We start from the raw sequence: 21,532 nt of genomic DNA, 5'->3' as shown, positions 1-21,532 counted from the left end.
TTTCAGAAGCAAAATTAATTAAATACATCCCTTAAAAGAAACTTAACATCTGTATGTCTTCTCTTTATTTTGGATGATCTTAAGAGTGAAATAACACTCTACAGATTTTCCATGTAATGAACCTTAATTGGAATCTCCTACATTTGGCTGCAATTGAAGAAAACCAGTTGTAATTAAGCCAGGTTATTAATGATTTTATATCCAATTATAATAATTAGATAAGCCAGCATGTGACTTAAGCTAACTTTGCTGAGAGGGTCTGAGATATGAAAGGTAGCCCAGCTCACTGCTGCTTTCCCTCTATCACAGCCTCCCTGTGAGCTCTGCAATCACTGCTCCACTGCAGAGGAGAGCAGGATGCAGCCTTCACTTGTGGGTAATCTGGGCTACAACTGTGGCTGTGGGGAACATCACACAGTGCTGCTACTCACCATGGGAGTTGTGGGTACCTCTGGATTCTCTCTTCTCTCTTTTCCCTGGGAATGTGGTGTTCCCCCTCATCGTTTTTGAGAGCTGCAGTTCAAACCCTCCCCACCTCTCCTGAAGAAAGCATTATAGACTGATATGAGAACTACTGAAATTCCCACTGACATGTGCAAACAGCTCATGGCATGTCACTTGGCATTTTCCACTTCATTCATTTCTCTGAAGTCACCTTGTTTAACAAAGTTTTGTGATTGCTTTTCTGAGGTTGGCATCTGCACTTGTGCCTTGCTGAGAGAAGAGGTTAGGACAGGTCATAGGGTTCCTTCCCTGGAGAACTGGAGAAACCCACAGGAAGCACAGAAGATAGGAGAGAATTTATGAAAACTTCTTTAGAAATACAGAGTCACGATGAGACAGCTCTGCAGCAGTACCTGGCAGGACGTTGAAGCCAGTGCTTTTAATGACCATAAGAAACCGAAAATCTATGTATGGCTTCCCTGCAACTAAAGGAAGCAACTAAACCCAGAACTTAAAACTCAGAGCATGTAAATTCTTCAGAGTGGTAGAATTTAAAAATCTTATTCCCTTTGGGGGACTTTTCCTATTTTAGGCGCACGCAAAACAAATTGAGTAAAATATTTTCAATTAAATCTTGGGACAGAGCCCCAAACCTCAGAGCATCTGTTTTATTTTCCCTTTGACAACAGTGCCAGTGAACAGAACACCCTCATGAAGAATAGGCAAATACCAAATAAAAGGACACATGTTTGAGCAAGTGTCCTGAACTATGGCAGAGGTGCAGAACAGAGATGCTCCCGCTGCATCCTTATCCAGAAGTCCACAATATACTGAACCTCGCATCACTCCGGGCTGAATTAAGGTTAAGTATAGGCAACTGTTAATCTATTTGGTTTTTGGAGCTACTTTTTGGTTAGTACTTCACAAAAACAGTAACCAATTGCTTTTTTAAGCAGATCTTTGAAAAACTTTGCATCTCTAACTCTTAACTAATGCTGCAGTTCAGGTCCAAGCTCCATTGTGTTGCATTTAAAACCAGCTGGACAGAGCCTTGATTCACTGATTTCCTGTTTCCAGAACTCCAGCACACACCGCTCCCCACACAAACTCAGCAAACAGGAGGGGACAAGCAAGACAGTCCCTTCAAAGCATTCCCCTTAGGCCAAACTAAAAAATCAGAGACACACCTCAAAAGGACTTTTTCAAGATAAATTCGCCTCAGATCTCTTTGTCTCCTCTACTGTAAAGAGCCTGTGAACTCCAAATTGAGATGAACAAAAAGCAAAATCACTTTTCCCCTCAGGAAAAATGGGATAATTTATGCAGGTTTCTCTGTGTTTAAGCAGCACTACTGTGGCCTTAAGCAAACATCCACTTAGCAGCCACAGCAGCACACACCAAACACTATATTACCGTGACTCTCTGGATCGTGTAAATCTGCCATAGATTTCCAAGAGGCCTCAGCAAACACCTTCGTTAAATGGATGGGAAAGGTCACACATCACTGATGATGTGCTTTGGTCCTGGCTTGCAGGACTGCTTTTCTGCCAAAACAGTGCATCATTTTCTACAGCAGCTCTAGTGCACAAGACAGCCTGCAGGTTTTTGTGGCAGCTGCAGACACTGTTAACAGGCTCTGCCGTAAAGCACACAGCCCTGGGCTATATAGTCAGGGTTAGCTAGGATACCAAAACCTCTTGTTTCTCTTGCTAGCAAACAGCAGAAAAGCTCTTGCTGACAGTGTGTGGCCACCTGGGCAGCAGGATGAGCCCTGGAACCCAATATAGGTGAAGTCAATAGTTACATTCACAGCAGAATCACATCCAGGACGATAATATCAAAAAGTCCAAGCTTACGTGTGCACAGCGCAGGACATTCAGGCATGGTTTTCTCAACCTTCCTGGCCTCATTAGCTCAAACGAGCTCCTGCAGTGGCTGGGATGGAGAGGGAAATAGTATATGACAAACACACGAGCTGTTTCTACAGACACAGGCATTCAGATCCCCAACACGACCTGGAGGAAATAAATTTAAAGCACTTCACTGGCACTTGACTTCTGCCCACAGTTGGTGAGGATCTGCTGTCAGGATTTGCTAAGAGGATGGTTTCAGCAAGAGCCTTGAGGTAGCTGATGCACATTGCAGGGTGTCTGCTGTTGGCAGGAGCCAACACGTAACTAGCTTTCCTTACAACTGCCCCGTTTTCATAAGCACTTCTCTATTGCATAAACACAACCCATAAACCAGTCCAGAGATAAAGCTTCCGTCCTCAGGTGCTTTTATGTTTCCAAATCCTTTTAGGAAAAAGCATGAAGGATCCATTTTACACACCAATTTGGATTACATTCTCCTTTTATCAGGATCTTTTCCTTAATTACTTTGGCCATTCAGTTTACAGGTCCACTCAGGTACCAGAGAGCTGAGCTTTCCTCCCTGGAGACTTCGAAACATCGTTGGGAGGAAGGCAAAAGCCTAAGTAAAATACCAGTCATGTGTGCTGGACTATTGCAAGGGAGTCATCAATTATGCAGGGTTTGGAATATGTTATACTACCCACAGCTGTTTGATAGCTGGGCGATATGATTTATGAGAACAGTCAGGATTCAATTACTGATTTCCCATAAATTATCTGTACAGTCCTTTCATCCTATGCCAGGTTATGAAGGGCTCTGAACAACAGAGGGGACTGAGGAAGGGGTTCTCTGACCATGAAATGATCTGGGATTTTCGAAGAGAAATCAAAAGGAAAGAAACAACAAGTGATGTAGAGCCAGTGGAAGGTGTCGGACTTCAGATACATGAAATTGGACTGTTGTTCCCAGGCAGGCATGGGAACACTTTGTACAGATGCACTGATTCAGCCAGTATTACAGACTCTCTATTTGTCCTTGACTTCTTATCATGTGCTTTGTGAGAGGCAGATTACAGCTAAAAGGAAACAGTGCATTTTATAAATCTGTAAATATTGAGAGAAATCGGTTAATAAGTGCCTGCGGAATTTTAGATGGATGCACTGACTTAGAAAGGATTTTTTCAGAGCACAAAAAGCAAGACCGGTCCCTAGGAATAATAACATTACAGAAGAGTCAAAATTATTCTTTTTTTTTTTCTTTTTTTTCCTTTTTTTTTTTTTTTTTTTTTTTTGAGCTAAAACTGACCATGAAATACCAGAACATGTTGGTCTTAGGAAGTATTTGGGAATCTTGCTTGGAAATTGTGAATGAAGTGCAAATGAAGTGGGAAGGAACTGAAGGAACAAACCTTGTTCTTATCACCCCACTATACCAATGGCTCTGGCCAAGGTTCTTCCCTGCACACGGCCAGTCAAAGACACAACAATGCTCCAGAGGAGAACAAAACAATTCTTTGATTACACTTTCGAGGATTGAAAGAAAAAGGGTGGAGGGATTGCAGACAAAAGAAAAGTTAAATAGGAAATATTGGCAAGACTTCTCTATGCACTCAGGGGTTATAAGCAACAATCTTCACCTCTCTATATAGCAAACGGAGAAAGACACATTTCTCAGGGCCAGTACAACTAGGCTTGAAGCCTGGGCTCCTAGTTTAAGCACACTGGTTTACTCCCCAAAGTTGGGTATTTGCATTTTTCCTGCTCCCACCATTAACTTTACTCCCACTCAAGATAACTCACACTTACTCTCATCATTGTACCTAGCAAACTATGGAAGTTCAGGATAAAATACCACTATACTCTCTCTTCTACAGCTCTTTATTTTCTCTTCTTTCTTGTATCCCTCTTTCCCTGCCCTCTTACAGCCCATCCCCATGAATGTAACAGAGGCACAACCAGCACAGCCCTAGGATTCTCTAGACCCAAAATGAAGTGACATGGCATGAGTGTCTCCAAAACTCCAGCCAACACCTCCTCCTCCATAGCACTAATGAGACCAACCTGAGCAGCATCAGGAAATTACATGTTTCTCATTATCATCTACAAGTGCATTCCATAATTCAACAGTAAAGTGCTCACTCTCCATTCAAGCCTGTGGATCTCTTCCATGTGGGGACGTAAAAGTCATCGCATCAAAAATAAGCAACACCATATGCTATGTGAGACTTTACTTTTTATCTTTTACTGGAAGACTCCTCGGGCAGGGAATGAAGCAAAGCACTGAAAAATAACTTCAAAAATGGATTTCAAGTTTTCTAGATCTCTTCTGTATTTGCTCTGGTTTTGTCTTTTTTCCCCTGAGCATATTTGTTTTATTTTGCATAGATCTGTGCCAATCCCTCCCATGCTCACATATGAGGGGGAGGAGGAGACTGAAGCGAATAGTTGTTTGTCTGTTTTTAAAATAACAGAGTGAAAATGAATGTGTTTCCTTGTTTGTGAAACAAAAGATCCAGCTGGGGCACTGCTCTAACAGAGCGGCTGAGGGAAATGGATTTTATTAGCCTGGTTTCTAATCCCTTTACTTAGCTGGTTGGTTATTACATGTCTATCCCCCTTAAATGTGCAAGCTGCTATACAAACAAATAACAGGTGAGACCCGTAATGACAGGTTGTTACAATCCAGAGCACTCAACTGGCAAAACAATTCTCAGAGCAAATTGTCTCTGCTAACCTGAGTAAACCCTGTGAGGCCTCCAAGGCTCGGAGAGGAGCATCAGCCAGACTGTGTTCTCTGTGCATGGGATGCAGCAGCCGCGTCAGGGATTGCTTTTGGCATTGCAATAGATACAGCCCAAACGTCACCATCAGCACCAGTGAGGGTCAGTCCTGCTCTGAAAGAAGCTCCCATCTCTGGCAAAGGAGAATAGAGTGGGAAATGACCCACCCCAGGTCACAGTATCAGTGTCTCCACAAACTGTGGAAAACTCCCTGCCACAGTCCAGCATCTTTACCACCAAGTGACCCATGAGGTTCTTCTCTCCTGTGCGTGCTCAAGAGAGACTTTCCAGCAGCTGTCTGTCATGGCTCTGGGATCTAGCAAGGAATAGTGGCTGGTCCCTCAGCCCATGTACTTTTTTGATGCACCTTCTCCTCAGACATTGTCCTATTGAGCATTTTACTGAGAAGTCTTTGGCCAGCACGCCTCAATGCTTAAGATCCATGGTTTGCTGATCCAGGACTAGTTCCCTAGGTCTCTCTCTCACTTTCAGACAGGGAATAGCACATAATAGTAAGGCTTTTCCTTGGGATGACCAGCCAACAGACTGCTGGAGTCTCCCTTATTCTCCAGCCTCTTGTTTTCTTCCTGTAAATGTCTGAAATAATTAATTTGAGATTTAAAGACCCAAGTTACTGTAGCGTGCCCAAAATAATAAATGTCTCAGAATTTCAATTACCCTAAATGTAGAAGTGTTGGATCCAGTTTCTGTATCTAATGCGTCACACAGAACCATTACCCCACTATCCATTAATTAGAACAAGGTCAGCATATTCCCTGATGACTCTTCATGATTACACAATGAACAAGCACTGCTTCTGCTGTGGGCAGAGTCCAGTCACAGATATACAGCTTTCCCACAGGACAGCTACACTTTGGTTACCCAAAATAAGAACAGTGCTAGGGTTTGGGGATAAATATACCAGGATAGAACAGAAGAGGACAAAGAAGACTAAGCTGCCTGTGTGTCTTTGAGCCTAAAAGAAGCAGCACAAAAACACATTGGTTTAGGAAGATGTGCAAAAGAGCCATAACTACACCAAAGAATAGATCCAAGAACAGAAAAAGAAAGATTTCCATGAAGATTTCAGGAAATAGATAGAAAGTGGGAAAAAAATTAAAAAGATGGTTTGGGCAAGGTCTAGTCCCTCTCTATTCATACATACCACAATCGTAGCTCAGATCTGCAGCCAGTTCTATCATGGTGGGCTCTTCAGCATGAAAATGTTGTGACCGAGCTCCTCAAAAATCACCCCCACCCCTCCCACAAGGAAGGAGTTACTGGACAAAGGTGGGAAGGAGGTTAGGGAATAGGCACAGTCTCTCTCTAAGCACCAGCTGTTCCTCCAAACTGTTCCCAGATATGGGGTGCATTAATACCACTAACCAATCCCTGCCATCCCCTCCTTTGTCAAAGCATTGTCTGCTTCTGTCTCACCCCATATCTGCAAAGACTCTCAAGACCTCTGTATAATCCCCAAGCTCTAGTTGCAATATGGCCGTTCTAGCACCTTAGATTTGTAAACATTCTCTCCTCCTGCCCTTTGTTTTCTGGGCTTCCTCTGCCTGGTTTTCATTTTCAAAGATTCCAGAGCTAGTATTTTATTGTAATGGGTTTTATTATGATGATGTACAACACCCTTAAGAGCTTTGGTGAAGGAAGAAAAAAAATGTTGTGCTATAAATAAAATTCTCGTCTACAATCAAATGCGCATAAATGATGGATGTATGTGGGTGCATGCACACATCTGCCTACAGGCAATTCCTCTGTTGGGTGGTAGCTGCACCAGCAAGAATGAGGGTCATTGTAAAGATGAGGGTATTTGGCAGTGGCTTAGTTCCACAATAAGTTACTTACGAGAGGAATTCCCTCATAAAAAACTACATAGCATCCTCTGGACTAGAGTCAGAAAGACCACTGAAGGCAAAGTAACATCCACAGCACTGTTACAAGACAAGACCCCGTGCTGTAATAGGTGCTTCTCTAAACTGAGCTTAAAGACTTGCAGGAATGGTGACACAGCTGTGTCAGATGCTTTGTTCTAGCACTTGTCTCACAATACCAGTTTTCCTACTAAAACCCACATTCCTTACTGTCATTTCAGCCCATTTCTGATTGTCCTGTACCAAAAAGAAATAAGGAATGGTGATCACCTTCCTTTCTGCAGCTCTTGTTCATATGTTTGAAGACCGCTGTTGTACCTCCCACCAATTTTCAGTTTTCAAAGCAAGGGAGTCATTTGACTTGTGCTCCCACACAGAACTGGCCTTTCAGCTGGTGAGAGGGAATCTTCAGGAAAGGTGAAGCACAGCAGTGTTTAAGGCTCTCAGAAATATCCATTTGATCAGGCAGCTCCCTTGGTGACCCAGCCCAAAAACTCTTCCCACAAAACTTTTCACAACAGTCCAATGGCCAACCAGGCTGGGATCCCCAGCTGCAAACACACTGTCCATGTTGTGTTTTCTGCTGTTGACTGACATAAATGTTTCTGTTTCCATTGCATTAGTTATCCACTGGGATAACTAATTCTTGCCCCTCATCTCGGTCTTCTGCCCATTCGAACTGGTCAATATACATGGTACTCCTGCTAGAATCATTCCCCAATGAAACACCTCTCTATACATCACCAACTGTATTTTAAAATAGGGTTAATTAGTTTAAAGGGTTGGAGAAATTCCTGCAGCAGGGTAGAGAGCAAAGAAAGTTTCCAACTCTTTATATTATTCTCCTCTGAGCTACACTGTGAATGAAGGGAGCCGGAGGAAGACGATGGAGAGGAAAAAAAACAAAGCCAAAATAGATATTTAACACAGAGAAGAACAGAGGAGGAGGAGGGCATCTATCCTGCAGCTTTACAGACATTAGCATCTTATTGCCTAATGAGCCATAGATGTAACAGACACCATGAAAATAAAAAAGGGAGGGAAAAGCAAGCATCAATAACACAGAAAAACAGCCACAGAGACTGCTGTTAAGTGAGTGTCACTTTCCTCACACCCTCTGAGCCTTCCCAGCCAGCTGCCCTCCTCCTTTCCCAGATGCTTCTGCTCTGACTCTCTTCTAGCTCTTTATCTCTACAATCATTTGGTTATCATTGTGTCTTGGGCTTTAGAGTTGACAGCAGCCATGGGGTAAAAATTCAAGAGTGGCTCCTCCGCAGGGTCCTTCACAAATGTTAACATCTTCTCACAGTGCAGAGGGATGCTTCAGCCTCACTAAAGTTATGAAGGGGACACAATGATGTTTACCTCTCAGTATGTTACGGGTGGGTTTTTATGCTCAGGAAAAGCAAAGAGACCAGTGCCTGTCAGCTTGGGTTAGCACAACCATGTTTGGTGAGACAGTCTTTTGATTTGAAAGCCCCATGCTCACTCACAGAAGCAACACCAAAGCTTTTAGAACAGCATCCATCATCCTTAACAGTTATTTTCCTGGTACAGCTTTTAGGCAAGAAGCTGGGCAATGATAGGAGTGACAGCCAGGCAGAGGCCTGACACTGCCCCATCCTCTCACCTAGGAACCTTTGCCAGTAACCTGGACATAAAATGCTGCTGGCTCTCAGTTAAACTACCTTTGCTCTCTTTTTGGACACAAAGGAATATGCCCTAGCCTGTTTCTTTCTCCTTCCTTAACCCATTAGTCCCGCCTCCTATCTTTTTCATCTACAGCTCCTGCACCTGCCTTCAAGGTTTATTCCTTTCCTGCGGGATTATTTGGAGGTTTGCTTGTGCAGCACAAACAGCATTTCTGTAATAAAGCCTCAGCCACATTCCATTAGTGTCATTTCCATCTGCAGAAGCGAAGTGTCAGCTAATTAAAGGTAGCACAGACCCCTTGGGCAAGATAAAATGAGAGAGCAAGAAGGAGGGGAGAAATATCTACTGTCTAATATGGGAAAATGATAAATGTCTTTCCAGAAGCAGAAGCACTTGGAATAGGAATAAGGGAGCACTGGGCAAAGGGGAGGGGAGAGGAAGAAAAGGGTATATTGTCTGTGCTGAGCTTTGTTTCCGAAAGGTCTCATTAGCTCAAAAATCACCAGCTACCCATCTTCTCTGCACACCAAGGGCAACATCCAGCCTCTGCAGGGAGGTGTTAATGTTCAATTATTGCTTGCAAGCAGTAATAGGCTGGGAGAGCCATGAGGGCTGTGCAGCAGGGTCCAGCACAGCAGGCAGAGAAATAAACGCAGGCTGTGCCCTGTACAGAGCCTCGTTCCTCCATGGGGATGAGAGAAGACAGGGTGTCACTGGCTGTGCCTGAGCTGTGAGGCCCGAAGGCATTTCTCAGCAGCCAGATACAAGTTTGTCTGACTAAGCTGTTCCCTGACTCCATGTTAACAGGTCTCCCCATTCAGATGATCCAAGGACAAGTCCCTGAGGGTGCATCACAGGGTGCACCTCCCCTGCAGCTCAGGGGCACATTTATGACCCATTTAGTCCCTGTCTACTTCCAGTACACAGAAGGGAGGTGAGTGTAATGCTGTTGTGGCCTCAGTGTTGTCTGCTAGTCCTCACCAGCCCCACATGCCTTGCAGTCAAACAGGCACATCAGTGGTAGCCCATCTCTCCATAGCACTCTTCCCTCTGGGCAAGGACAGAGAGGCCCAGATACCATAGGGAAAAAAAAAAAAAAATTTTCTTTTTAAAATAATAATTTAAAAAAAAAAAAAAAAAAAAAAAAAAAATAAGTTTAGTCAGGAACAAGGGCCCATTTTATTCCTGCAACTAAAACATGTCTACCTGATCTCAGATGATCCATGACATTCAAGCTTTCCAGGGTTTGATTACTACTACTCAACTTCACAAGCAGCTCCCAGCTCCATTAGAGAAACACAATCATAAAGAGCGTCTCTGATTAGATTTGTGCAGCAACTCCTACTACCATAACCTATGTAGCTAGCATAGGCAAACATGATCACACAAAAGAGGTCAAGTGTGCCATACCCCAGGGTTGTTGGGTCTCCCGCTGAGGTCATTGAAGCTATTGGCACATCCCAGAAGACAACAGCCTTCAGGCTTTTTACATCACCCTGAGGAATACAGTCAGTCCGGACTAAGCCCAAAGGCCATGTTACAACGTTATCATGAGCAGAAATGTGCATCTCAGCTACAGACATTTGTTCTATAATATGCAATGCGCATGCACACACACAGTTTTTCTCGAAGTATCTACCATACCTTCTTCAAGTTTGCTCTCAGAAACAGGGCTGTTGTCCATTTTGTTCTTAAACTTACCAGCACTACTTTACTGTCAACATTTTGGAAATCAATCACCACAAAAAAACCCACCATATAGGTAAACACAGAGTTGTAGTATTTAAAGGCCTCAAGTTCTCTTAGTTGATCACCCAATAAACTCACAATAAAGTGGAAACTTTCCTTTTGCTTTTAAATGGAAATATTACCACCTGGTAGCCACAATCCTCACTGCTTCGGCTGCATATGGATTTTTTCCTGCACCAGTATCGAAGCATCATCCCTGGGGACACTAACAGGGTTTTTAAGTCTGTGACAGACAACCGTGTCCCTCCAATTTCCTGGCTAAAATTGTCCTAAATTTACCTAGCTCAGCACACTAGGGAACCAACTGGATAGTGGTTTGCTTAATAAAAGTTGCCTTTATACAAAGATCTAAATCCTATTTTCCAAGAACTGCCAGGGGATTTTCAGGGTGTAATCCACCTACTGCTGACCCTCCACAGCAAAGAAACTTTTATGTTGCTGGGTAGGATTTTTTTCATTTGAGAACAACACAGGCTTTTTCGGGTGGTGCTGGGAGAGGGGGATATCAGAGCACTTGAGGATTGCCACAGGCAGAGGAAAAAGGTTGGGCAGTATTTTCCACATCTGCTGTACAGCCGGTTATCAGTTACAACAGGAGAGAGGAGGGATCGCTGGAGAGGCTGCAATTCTCTGAAATTATGCTCAGGGAAATGCCACATTCAGTGTGGAAATCTGAATGAATAGACTGGTCTCTGAAGCAGCTTTTTGCTGCTTAAGAGGCAGACTCTGCTATGATCCTATCACTGTGCAGAGCATCCAAGTTGCTCCCAGGCAAGCCCTGGGGACTCCCAAGAGCGCTGAGACATCTCCGTTCTGATGTGAATGTGCCACTATCTCATTCTCCTGCCACAAGAAACAAGCATCTGGGTAAAAATGAGGCTGTCATGACAGGAATGATTAAAGCTAGGTACAAATACCTATCAGTGATTCAAAATATTTGAGGATGATTTGCTTGTCTCTAGGGCTCACAAAACCATACTGTACAAGGCTCCTCTTCCCGAGAAGAAATTCACACTGGGCCTTTAAGCCTCCAAAACATATGGAATGGATTATTAACAAATGTGAGTGGAAGGGTAGCTCAGTTTAATGTCACCTTTGTATATACATAGGCTTCCATCCTTTCTTCACAGAAAGATTATCCTCCCCACAGATAGATGCTGGAAGTCATCCAAGAATTTAAGAACATTCTTTCATTCACAGGTGTTTTTGGAGCTTACAACAGCAGTGCTTATACTGGAAGATGATGAGGGACAGAATTGCTTTGGCCCTTCAATCAGCTTTTGCCCATTTCACACCAAATTGCAATCTGATAATACTCAGTACAAACTGAAACACTCTAACACAAACAGAAAGAGCTCCAGCAGCCAGAATAAACACTAATGACACAAATTGAAAGACACCAAATCATGCAAAACACATCGCTACCCTGGTGGACAAGTTGAACATGAGCCAGCAATGTGCCTCCATGACAAAGCAAGCCAGCAGCATCTTAAGCTGTGCTAGGCAGAGGGTTGCCAGCAGGTTGAGGGAGATGTGGTCGCTCCTTTTTGCTCAACACTGGCAAGATACGTCTGGAGTCCTATGTCCAGTGCTGAGCTCGCCAGAACAAGAGAGACATGGACATGTTGGAGGGAGTCCAACAAAGGACCATGAAGATAACCAAGGGCTTGGAGACCTTATCGATGTGTATATCTGATGGAGGAAGTAAAGATGACAGGGCCAAACTCTACTCAGTGATGCCCAGAATCAGGACAAGAGGCAAAGGGTTTAAAGTGAAACACAGTAAATGAGCACCTCCTGTGGCTCTTTCCTCCTTACAAAGCAATATCCCATGCAGCAGCAGAGACTGCCTCATGATCATGGGACTGGCACTGGAGAAATGATCTCCATTTCTCACCAAGCCATTTCCCCAAGATCAGAAATAGGGACGAGAAAGTCCCTATTCTCCTTGCTCGGAGGTTCAGGGCATGAGGTTGAATTCACCAACAAAGCTTCAGCAACAGCAGACAGAATATTTGAAAGTGCATTTAGTTGCTGACAGCAGCCTAACAAAGGATCATTACAAAGACATGCAGAAGCTGTGACAGGGATGCATCAAGTTAGTCTGGGACTGAGAGACCTTCGCTACAATAACAGGATAAAGAAGTGGGGCTAGTATCCATAGAAGGAAAAAAAAAAAAAAATATGACCTGAGTGATATCAATTCTAGAGGGACTGAGGAGGGAAGAGAAACTACAAAGCTACTTAAAGCTGTATCAAGCACACAGTACAAGGGCCATGAACTTAAAGATGTGGAAAGGTTGTGCCACAAAGGAGCAGAAGTGGAAATCAAGAGAAGCAGAAATAAAAGAAGTGCAATGGAGAGAGCAATAAGAGTGAGCAGGATTAAAAAAAAGAAGCTGGACAAGAATACTGACAAGTCAAACCCATTGATCTGTGCTTCCTTAGCCAAATAAGATTGGTAACAGTGCACTAGTTGGGCTCTGGAGAGAATGGAGAAACTTCAGACAACCCACCCACTGCTCCCTCTCCTCCAGACAAAGGCTGGGCATCAATTGCACACTGTTACGTTTGCAGTTATTGCTGCAAGGTGTAGATGTTTGACACCTTGCTGTATCTAGCACAAAAGAGGGGAAACTAAGTCACACTAGGGAAGAACCAGATTTTTAACATCTAGAGGCACCTGAAAGTACTTCACACAATGAGTCACATGCAAATAGTGCAATGACTCTGCAAACAAATACATGCTTTTTACTGTCTTATTGTTTTTTTAGTGGCAAAGAAAGATGGCCTGTGCAACCAGGGGGTTTTTATTCTCACTTATTCAGCCCCAGCAGATCCCCACTCCACCTGAGAGCTCAGTTACACCCCAACACCTCTAGTAGTCCATGTTTCCCAAGTGAGTGCCAACATAAAGAAAGAGAAGGGATAAGAAACCCATAGGATTTTCCATTCCAGGACAACTGGATTGTCTTAAAGCTAGTGTTGAGTAAGTGACATAAGCTGCCTTTTCCGGCCTGAGATATGATCTCCTCTCTCCTCTACATCTATTTCATTAGGTCTGAATTACTCCTGTTGCCAAGACATTTGGAAGCAAATTGCCAAAAAGCTTCAATTGCTATCCCCCATGTCCTGATTCCCCAACAGCACCCAGTACCCAGCCTGATTCCCATTAAGACTTGATTTGTAGACACAACATCCTAACCAGGACTCAGCAAGAGGCACTACATAAGTCAGGAAATATTTCACACAAAAAAACTCATCAAGACTTAGTAGAATCAATTCTTTTAATTCAGAGGTAACTTCTGTATTCATTTGGACCCAAAAAGTATACCAAGGAACAGGAAGCAGCAATTAGGGGCGAAGCATAGGATGAGAACACATGTGTCTGATATCGTCCCACATCAGTGACTTTGACAGGACAAAGCTTTGCAGAGCGTTTTAGCCACAGATGGAGAAAATGCTGCTCCAGTGAATCACAATATGGAGAAAATTAATTAGCTGCTGTTAAGTCAGCTATAAGCATACACAGCTCCATGCACACCCAACATTTCATCATTGTTATAGAATCACAGCATAATCTGCCACTGCAGTCTTCCCAGACCAAGGCCAGGACTGAAATAGTAGGGCCTCTGGCTGTGGGAGCATGCTGCCATGGTACATGTGCACAGGGAGGGAGGCTGCTGCAGCTGAGAACAGAGATGAACCACCCCCAGCAGCCTAGTCAGACATATCTCTGCTTCCAGAGAAGGTTTTTGACTGAGAGATAGATACAATAGCAGGACTGTGAGGGCAAGAGGCATCCAGCGTGGAAGAGGGGGAAAAAAGAGATGAATCTGGGGATAAACAGACTATAATTTCAGGAAAGCCAAAGAAGTCAAAGCTACCATACCTGCAGGTCATATCCAGAAGACAGTAATTTTGCTGCAGATGCCACAGGCTGGAGCTGAGGCATATTTGCAGACTTGAATGGGAGATTAAAGTACACTAAGAACTTGGCTCAAGCCCTTTCCAGGTAATGGAAGAAAAATCTCTCTTACTTGTGACAGTTGACTAAATGCTGTAGTTTCAAGCCTGATTTACAGAATTGAGTCATCTTCAGAGGAGACTGACAGTCCTGATTTAGATTGCTTTGGATGGGGGTCAGCTGGCTGCTCCCAGCCACTGGCAGCCTGGACTGCTGTATACCAATACGTGTGTGCATTCACTGTTGGGTAACATGTGGCTATTGTTCTACTTACATCAGAAGTCTTCCAGACTCATGGTGTATGATTACTGGGTCCAGAGTGGGGTCCTCAAACTTCCAGCTTTTGCTTGTCATAGCACTGAGGGCATCTAAAGTCTTCTTAAATCTTGTTTCGGGCAGGGAAATATATGCCTCAGGAACAGCAGTCTCCTTGCATTACAGCAGTGTGTTCACCATGCCCTGCCTCCTTCTCTTGCTGTCTAATATTTTTAGCTAACTCTGTGCACCCTTCCTCAGGAGGCAGCCATCCAGCTCTGTCCTACACCAGTGTTTAAATATGCTGACATGCAAGGCGCATGTTTCTCTGCTTTCAGGAAGCATGCTGCATAATGAAAGACTCTCCCAGCAGGAGGAACAGCACCTGTGTGCCAATTACCTTGGCACATACCATGCGATCAAATGGGGCAAAAGCACAACAGTAGATACAGCAAAGCTGAACATTCCTGCCAGCCTCTGCTCTCAGCTTAATACTGCCTAGTAAATGAAGTCATTTTGGCCTGCAAGACAGGCAAGCAGATGGGCTGTCATTTAGGGGCTATCGTCTGCACCATCTCCCTTCCTTGCGGTTTGAACTTATTAAGCTCAGAGTTTTACAAACGCAATCAAGGAAGCAAGCTTGAGAGATATTATGACAGCAATAAAAGTGTGTCCTGCTTCATCAGCACTTTTGAAAAATTAGTTTAAATGTCCTCAGTGGCAAATAGCATTTAGTGCTGCTCAGTGCCGGAGAGGGAGGCAGGAAAAAGACACTACACAGGATTTTTAAAAATAAAACTCCAAGCAAGTTTGGCACAACGAGTAAATCACAAGCAACTGTCTCCCTACAGTGCCCCGCTGCATGAAACTCCTTCCTGATATAAATCAGTGCCAGATCTAGCCAAATAAAAAAGCTGTGCCAGCCATTGCTGCATAGTTTACCTTATTCCATGATATTAGCGAAACCAGCATCTTCATCTCTTCAGACAACTGCAGCATCTCACCTTACGCTGCACCATGCAGCCATACCATGGGTTTATTGCTTATAATACCACCACAGCCACTACAATGCCCAATATCGTGGTATCATCATTCCTATTTTACATCTTTTTTGCCTGCACTGCCATAGGGACTTGAGAGCAAAGTCCATGGTGAACCTTAAAAATCAATTCCATTACAGAACCTCCTTTTCACTCCTTCCAAAATGTTTTGTTTCTAGACAGACATCCAGATTTTGCCCCAAAATGAATTTTCCTTTCTTCTTTAAAACAAAATTACAACAGATGATTTTCAAATTTGTGAAAGGGTCTGAAGAAGGACCAACAGGAGGAACAACATATATTCTCACAGCTTTTCTTAAAAATAGCCAGACAAATAAATAATAAACTCAACATCAGTCAGTGGAAAAAAAAACGCCTCAAGGCTTGAAACTGGGCAGCATGGCCCTAAAAGACTGGTTTGATTTTGCTGGGAAAAAGGGCAACTGAAGCAAAAAGAAAGTAGTTCTGCATCAGCTCTTCAGAGCATCCTTCCACTGCAACTGATCCAGTTCCCTCCTTTCCAGGTAGAAGAAATCACACCCCCCCACATTGACCTCGCTGCACCTCTCTCTGCCAATCCTTATAAGTTCATGGTCTACTGTCACTGGGCTGCTGCTGTGCCAATTTACATGAAGAAAACTGTAAATGTCACACTGAAACATGCAAATAAAGCTTAGGACCAGTAAGCAAAGAAAATTATGCCCACAAAAGCAGTTGTAAATAAGCAGCTGACTGCCCCACTTAAAAACTATTGTATTTTACCTCTTTCTATGGGAACTAACTACGACTTGTCTACATACAAATCCATTGTTGATGAGGGACCATCAGAGTCTCCACAGCTGCATCAGCCCCATAAATAAATAAGAGTCCAAACAAATAATTTCTGTTAATTGGCACAAGTCACTTAGCCCACGCTACACCAGCAGAGCACACCAGCTTTCTGACTCAGTATTCCCTTTCCTCTCAGGCTTTCCCCAGTATGTCTCCCAAGACTGAAACTTATTATGGCTCAATGGAGAGTAAAACAGGAAAAGCTTATATCAAAGTCTTGTGACCAGACTCTCAATGCTACGCACAGCCAACTGTAAAGAAAGAAGGTGTTTTATAAGACCCTGGCAAGGGCCAAAACTACCTTGAGTTAAATAATTTGTTCACCTGCTTCCTGAAAGTTGTTCTTCCAAGTCAGTGATGTTCTGAATGAGGTTTATAGTGGATATTTTTCCCCTCTCAGTGCAAGATCGCTTAGCCCTGGCAGACACATCCTGTGATTCCTCCTGCATCAGAGACAGCGTTAATAACATTGCTGCACTAGAGATCTCAGCTCAGTGGGCTCAGAAGCAAGCTAGGACAGTGAAAGGACAAGCTTAAGTGGGACAGGATGGGCCTATCCCATCTCTCCTACCAGAGGGAAGACTAATTCCTCTATATGCATCTAAGCAAGCCCAGGGTGTTAATCAGCTTCTCTCCCCAATTTCTTCATCAGTCCCTTTCCTCCTAAAAAACATCTATCTCTTCCATATCAGTTTTCCTTACAATGACATCCCATAGCTCAGCGTGTACCTAAGCTAAAAGCTCCTGAGAGCACATAAAAGCACGGGATTACATTTCAGTAAGCAATAAACTGAGATTGTGATCAAGGTTCTCCACTTTATGCAAATATACAGTGCTGGATAAGTGATTATGCAAAGCCAGCCCCAAACCGGGCAAACTATAGTGCGTATTATCACAGTGCCATTCAGGTAATGTTGAACCATGCTCTCTGTTTCTATGACCTTTCCCTCCACAGTATTCTGGTTTCCAAGCTAAAGAAGAACACACAAACAAAAAAACAGCCAAACAAGCAAAAAAAACAACCAAACACAAAAACAGAGCAATGAATCCATTCCATTTCCCCAGAACTTCCCAATATATAAATTTTGGCCCAAACCCCCTTCATGGAGCTACTGTACTGCCTTCAGCAGCTAGCAACCTCTTTGCATCTCTGGAGACATTCAGCTGCACCAAGGCCCTTCCAGCACAAGAGCCTCAGCCAAGGAAAAATAATTTCCTTGTGTCCTTCTTCACCCTCACCTTCACACTCTGAACAAGCAATAGCTTGGCCCTGAAGATGCTGCTCTGAGGAAGGAGCTTCGGCAATACAAGATTGATTCAGCAGCTTGGCGCCTCACACAGAAGCACTGGGGAAACATGACCTGTATTTGTTGGGAAAGAGGAGACTCAGAGGTGACCAAGGTAAAACATAACTCTAAAGATAATGCATGAGACAGTATGAAACTATTTAGGGCTATATCAAATGTGGGAAGCAGGTGGCATAAATGAAAAAGCTCAGGAAAGGTCAAGCCTTGGAGGAATTGAGCAAGAATCTCTTCATGAAGGGGAGAACTGATCTGAAGCAGCCTCTTGCCAGAGGCAGCCAGGGAAGAAAAATCAAGTCAATAGCTTTGAAGAAATTGAAGGATAGAATTCATCTCTTTTTAAGCATCAAATGATGAAGTATGTAACCCAGGCTTGCCATCCAGGCTCCCTCAACAGTAGAAAGAGAGAAAGACACATTAGAAGACAAGTAATCCTGACTAGCTGTGAAAGTGCCTGTTATCATGGATTCAGGAACTGGCTCAAGCATGCTCAAACAGATGAAGTTAAGTGAGGATAATCTCAGCCTTAATCACTGCAGAGCTCCTGAGAAGGTGACAAACATTTGTTAACATGAATTTAATGAGGTGTCTCCTTGAAGTGGCACCCCACCAACATGTTTTAAGAGAGACCATATGAATGTGAGGCTGGCCAAATGCCAACTTCAGCTAACCAGCAAAACTCAGCAAAAACAAAACAAAACAAAACAAGATGGTCTTTACTAGCCTTTAAATACCTGGGGTTTTTATTGAAAAAAGATGAAAAAAAAATACAGGGAAAGATGATGAATACTAATGCAATAAATGATGAAAATACACTATCTTCAATTCCTCTTTGCCTGGATCTATAATAATTTCAGAAGGAGTGATTGGATTAGGAGATAAATTTCATTTATTCCTGATATAAGAGCAATGCTACATTTTTTGACAAGTGTTCTTCAATATGCCACCTGGGTAGTTCTAGTAACAGATAATAAAAATGAAATATTATAGGATTCCTAAGAAGATCCCAGCAGTTAACAGGGGAAACCGTTTCATAACTCCTTCTTAGGAGGTACCTGGATTTCCTAGGGATAACAAGAAAATTTTAACCAGTCCTTTTACAAAGTGTGTGGGGTAAGTTTTCAGGATGCAGCTTTATTCCTATCTTAGCTGTAGACATTGCTTAAGAATCAGCAAAGTAATATCAGAGGCATTAGCTGGATAAAGGCAAATTGCCTTTAGAGCTAAGTAGCAGTGGAAAGTGATGGTGTAGGTAGTCACAGATGGAAAGACAGAGTGAAATTTACTGTGAGCAGCAAAGGCTTGAAGAGAGTTGCAGATAGGAAAAGCATATCAGCATCTGGCTTCAGAACCCAGAGTCATCGAGAAGAAATTTTCTCTGCTTTGCCACTATAGTGCCACTAGCACTATACTGGATGCAAAGGATAAAGTGTTTTCAAGCTTTCTCTTATCCTATGAATTTATCATTACTGGAAACTGGTTTTACTCCACTGTCCTGGGTCTAGTTCTTATTTTAGGTATACTGACAAATGTGGTTTTAGCTCTCTGTGACCCATGGACTGAGCCTGGTCATAGACCCACTCAGTAGACCCAGAGACCCACTGTTCTCTAAGCAAAGGTCTTGCAAAGCCCAAATTCTGTTAGCTCTCCATGGATTTACATTTGCACAGTGCCTTTTATGGGATGCCATGAGAGCTGGCTGTGAAGAAACAATATACATGAGACACTTAACCAAACCATTCTTCTATGTATCAACACTATACATTAAGATATCAAAAGAATAAAACGCATCAGATCTGCTACTTCTTCTCTTAGGTCAGCTTCTGTTTGCCTTTGGCTTTCGTATTCATTTCTCCTTGCTTTTCAAATGCATTTCCACCTTCCTAGCAGAGCTGCTCCACCACTAAAACCACAGTATGATCAGACTGTAAAGGAGCCAACAGAACAGAAATGCTGTGAAAAATGGGAATGATTGTGCAATACATAAATCATAGGGAGAATATTTTCTCTCTACCTTTGCACAGATTCCATACATCACCATGACTCAGTGCAGTTCTCCCAGTGGGGACAAATTTCAACTTCTAATGCACTTTCCATCTGATTCCTCCATGATAACAGATGGGTTGCTGTCCTAAGATGTTGCATTTTGATAGTAATATATTAAACACCTCTGTGTTTCAGAACAATTTGGTTTGGGTACCCAGTACTAATCCCATTTCCATCCTAATACCATCCCAGTGGTTTAATTGTGCATTTTACCACTGATGAGAGAAAGCCCCACCCCCCTCCATCCCAAGTCCAATGCCTCTTATCTTACCTCCCCTCTCCTCTAGTTTTCCCGATTCTTTCACCAATCTTCCAGGATGTGATAAATCATGTAAATTTAATTTAGAGATTATACCCCTGACTTTGAAGGCAGACAAGGTTAGCTCTCTGCTTGTAGCTTGTAGCCCACTAATCTTATAAAATTCCTCCATTCCTTCTTGGCTGAACTGTTACTGGGAAGTGAGGGGAGAGCAATATCTATTCTACAAAGTATTTGGGACTTCTGTTGGACACTTGCAGATGGCATCCTGGCCACCTTCCAAACTCGCATACTGCTGCATATGGACAAATGCTGTAATCCTGACGTTTTTGTAAGCCCCCCTGTATTGCAAACTTTATCTCAGCAGTACCAAGCTGGTGCTGCTGTTTCCAAACTCTTTCCAGCCTTTCTGATCAGTTACAAATTTCTCTCAGCTACAACATTTTTCCAAAGACTAAGCAGTCCCCAAGTCTGTTGCACAACCTCCTTGATTGTGCTTGTCTGTGATTGTTGCTGCCTTCTTTCTGTAAAATTGGAGGCCAGCACTCCTTCACTAAAGCACAAGCAGATCTCCAGAGGTATATGAAATAGGGGAATCCCTGCTATCTGCAAGAAAGCACTGCTTCTTGCCTGTAAGGAGAGCCTTTGGCCCCAAGCTGAGGGTCACAAACAGTGACCAAGCACATTACCCATGCAATCTTCCCTTTCTAAGTTATAAATTCCCTTCTAAGGAAACATGTAGAATCAGCAGGGGATTAAAATCAGCTGTTTCATGGGTATCCCAGGTATCCCAAGATGCCTTTCATCTCCTTTCCTAATATTTCCTTTAGGCTTGGATAGTTTCTATCGGGTTTTTTTCCTCTTTGCTCTTTCCCACGCCTGAACAGTTCTCTGCTTTGGCAGGCACAGAAACAGCAGTTTATGACATACATTTTTTAATGTAGCAAAACATGTTCTTTCATGTTCTTTTGATTCATTTTTTAAAAAGCAAATTCTGCTCACTCAAGGTTAATAACTTTCCCACTTCAGCTGAATGTGGGACAGTTCCAGATGTTGCTGAGAATTTTTAAACAAACTTCTCATCTTCAGAAATTAGCAGGGAAAAAACAGCAGCTTCTTAGATACCCCCTAAACCATGAGAAATTGCTGGATCTCTACAGGGTGGCCCAGAGTATTCCTTAGTGGTGACAGTTTGGCATATTTGATAGAAGTTTATGTGAAGTTATGATAGCTATAAGAGCTCAATAGCAGCCACACAGAAAATTCACACTAGCAGCTCTTTATGGTTTTGAGTATCATATATGCAGGAAACATTCTGAAACCAGATGGTGAGCTCAGATAAGCAGCATGTAACATTCCCCTTAACTTAGTAAGTCATGATTTGTATATCCAACACTAAGAAACAACTGTGTCCAGACAAAAATCTACATGCTCTTTGCTGGGTAACCATCTGAGGTGGCCCTTATGGA

At 43.0% G+C, this 21,532-nt stretch overlaps 1 long non-coding RNA gene across 1 annotated transcript in view; it reads right to left on the bottom strand.

Moving 5' to 3' along the window:
* Positions 1 to 21,532, bottom strand: part of LOC115615924 — a 129,792-nt gene that overhangs the window by 75,197 nt on the left and 33,063 nt on the right. The window lies entirely within an intron of this gene.

Source organism: Strigops habroptila, chromosome 12, assembly GCF_004027225.2.
Source record: "Strigops habroptila isolate Jane chromosome 12, bStrHab1.2.pri, whole genome shotgun sequence".
Lineage (NCBI taxonomy): Eukaryota > Metazoa > Chordata > Aves > Psittaciformes > Psittacidae > Strigops > Strigops habroptila.
This window is presented reverse-complemented; position numbering and strand designations above follow the sequence as displayed.